The following is a 3,126-nucleotide window of genomic DNA, read 5'->3' as shown; positions in this document are numbered from 1 at the left end:
CCCCCCCCCTTCCCTCTCTGGTCAAAGCATAAACCGCAGAGTTACCGTCTCCTCTCGATTTTGGAGTATCGCTTCCTGCCCCCGCCTCCCCTCCCCGCCCCGTTCTCTGTCCTATTGAAACACCTCGCCCAGCCTGGCGCACAGCAAGCTCACATTCTGCCCCTGGCTCGGGATGGCGTGCCTGGAGGCTCTGCAGCCGGGCTCCACTTCAAATGGGTGAGTTCGAAAAAACGCTTTGCCTTCCGAATACCTCCCTAGCCTGAAAATCCTACTTCCCCCAAACCCAACCTCTTAGGATTTTTGCATGCGGCATGCTTGCCCTGGGGGAGCGCAAAGGCTTCTAATTTACTTCTTGGTCCTCTGTGGTAGTTGCAAAAGAAAGCTTTGAAAAGACATTCAATCCCGGTTGTATTTGTAGATCGTGGTTAAAAACACCAAAACCAGAAACAAAAAACGGCATCTGTGGTCCTGTTCACATGATTTTCCATTTTAGTAAATGGTTTTGCCCAAAGCTTGAAAGTGTTTTCTCTGATACGACTTGCGTTTGTATGTTCAGGTATGTATGATTCCCAGACACTGCGTATGCGTGGCTGTATGTATGGATCTGAATTTTGTGAAGGGAAGAGGCATTAGAGTGCTAGGACATAGCAACGGCGGACCACCTGTTTGCTGCATTTCAGTCCTGAGCCTCCAACAGAAACTGCCTGTCATTCTTGTTTTGCTTTGTTTTGTCTCAAGAAAGAAAGAAAAAAAAAATGTGTTGCGCTCCTCTCAGTCCCTGAGACCCTAACTTGTGATGTTTACCGTTTAAATCCACGGGTTAGGCTCTTGGGAGCTGCGAGTCGTGCCTTTGCATCTTGGAAATTTGATGGAACTTTTTTGTCTTTTAAGAAAAAAAAAAAAATCAAAAGAAAGAGAAAGTTTGTCTGGAGTGATGGAAGCACACCTCTGAGGCTTCCATTGTTAGATGGGATCAGGTGACCAGAGGGTGGCAGTCCCTGGCTCCTGTAAAAGTACGTATAGACTGTTAGCATCGTGTGTTAGCTGCTATGGACGCCTATGTGTTTGACTGACACCAAGACTTGTGAAAACTCATCTGCAGGGTCTATTCCTTGAGAGCAACACGCAGTACTATGAGAGCGTAACACCAACAGCTCAGTACCTGGTGCTTGACCTCAGAACGTCTCAGCTGAATTCCCAGCATGCCCCATGCCTTCAACTTTTAAGCTCAACAGTTAATCTCAAAATTGTGCCCAATTAAAATGGGCATGGGAATATATGATAGCGGCATTGTCTACACATGTGTCATATGTGGCTAGACACATAACATCAATGACTCAGGTACAAGCACACCAGCATTTGGGCTAAATTATCAGTAGGTTAAACATTCAAGTCGTGGCATTCTATGCAAAGCAAGGAAATTAAAGGATTAGCAAAGATAAAATTTGTATTACTTTGCAAGATTTCTCAAGAATCAATTGGTACCTCTTTAAAATGTTATTCTTGATGAATCTGAAAGTGATAAGGATCAGAAATATGTTTTCTGAATATATGAAATGAAGAAACATCTGCAACATAGTCAATATTATTATATTCTTCAGGAGTAATCAGTGTGTATAACTCAGATTTAGGAACTGGAAAGATTTTTAATCAGGATTTTAATTCATCCAATGAAGTTACTCATAACGCTAAACCACATTTAAAAATTATCCTCTCTTGAGGCAATTGTTAGCATTTCCTAGTTTGTAGTTTTCTGGAACTTTTCATAGCAGGATGATTTCAGAGATTAAGGTCTGTGTCATATTGGGAAAGAAAAACAATATCCTACCTTTCCTTTGTTGTGAGCTGGCATACAATTTCCTTTAAACAGTTTTGATGTTCTCAGCCCAACCTTTCTCTCCATTTTTGGAAACTACCTAAATCAACCCAGATTTCCAATGCTTTCTTCTGAAGATTTTATAATGGTTGCAACTCATTTTATGCATGTAGTTTAAGGCTAAGGAAGTCCTTTTCCTATTTTTGTAAGTGCTTATTTGCAATTTTAGTCATTTATTCCAAGTTGCAGTCAAGAAAAAATTTTGTTTGAGAAAACTGAGTTGAGAAAAACTGGGCAATGATTGTACCATGTCTTTTGTTGAAATCTCTTGCGTGGCTGTAATACTTAACTATTACTTTCCAGCCTTTAATAGAATGTACTTCAAAGAATAGAGTCAAGAGATTTTCTTTTAGTTTATATGAAATGATTAATGCCCCCCCATACACATTTTCAACTAATGTGCATACAGAGCTGTCTGGAAATTATGGCAATGTATCTATTTAATTTATGGACACATGTTACCACATGATACATAGGAAATACTTGCAAATATTTGGTGCTTTTTGAAGTCAAAATTTGTCTGCAGTTAATCCTACAGAAATGTCTGTGTGGATCAATAAAAACATGCTAGCTGTAATTTTCCTGAGATTTCAAATCATAACAGGTAATCATTTAATACACGTATGTTGGTGTGTGTTCTGAGGCACTCCTTCGGGGTTTTTTTTCCATGTTTTCAAGTGGATTGCTCATATTCCCCGGCTGCTATCATAACATTGATCACCCAGGCATCCAGGAGTGCATACAACACACAGATTTTTATATTTCAGCAGGCAACTGCTTCAGTGCAAGCCCGGGTTTCTCCACACCCCTTCTTCCTCATGGAGCCCATCAGTGAAGTTCAGTGAAATGAATAACATAATTGGTGGTTGGTTCAATCACTACCAGTCTAGACTAGCCCAGACGCATCAATTAGAGGGGACTGTCTTTTAAAGGGAGAGTGTAACCGAAACAAGCCGGGCATTATTGATACTGATCTTTAAAAGCACAAATCCAGCCTGGCAGATAAAAAAGAAATAAGGCAGGGAGCTGGGGTGGGGGTGCAATGGGGGAAGAAAAAAGAACCAAGTGAACTGGAGCTTTTGGGCACAGAAGGACAGGAAGCTGGAGAGAAAGGGAGGGATAATGAGTGGAATGCGGTCCTTGGAACACAGTTACAATTCAGTTCACAGGGCATGATGGCTCACCGTATTTTTAACTAGGTGCACCCCACACACACACTACCACCTCCTTAAAAAAATTCCTTTTTTTTT

At 41.1% G+C, this 3,126-nt stretch overlaps 2 long non-coding RNA genes across 19 annotated transcripts in view; one reads left to right on the top strand and one right to left on the bottom strand.

Moving 5' to 3' along the window:
• LOC108490329 overlaps positions 1-3,126 on the bottom strand; it is a 72,797-nt gene that overhangs the window by 5,651 nt on the left and 64,020 nt on the right. The window contains exon 6 of one of the 18 annotated variants that reach the window (XR_003848308.1): positions 805-883. The exons of the other annotated variants lie outside the window; for them this stretch is intronic. This is a non-coding gene — a long non-coding RNA (uncharacterized LOC108490329). The remainder of the gene's footprint in view (positions 1-804; positions 884-3,126) is intronic. 18 annotated transcript variants of the gene reach the window in all.
• Positions 62-3,126, top strand: part of LOC103727915 — an 11,256-nt gene continuing 8,191 nt past the window's right edge. Inside the window, exon 1 of the long non-coding RNA XR_606993.2 lies at positions 62-216. This is a non-coding gene — a long non-coding RNA (uncharacterized LOC103727915). The remainder of the gene's footprint in view (positions 217-3,126) is intronic.

The sequence above is a fragment of the Nannospalax galili genome, unplaced genomic scaffold (genome assembly GCF_000622305.1).
Source record: "Nannospalax galili isolate Female #2095 unplaced genomic scaffold, S.galili_v1.0 scaffold229, whole genome shotgun sequence".
NCBI lineage: Eukaryota > Metazoa > Chordata > Mammalia > Rodentia > Spalacidae > Nannospalax > Nannospalax galili.
This window is presented reverse-complemented; position numbering and strand designations above follow the sequence as displayed.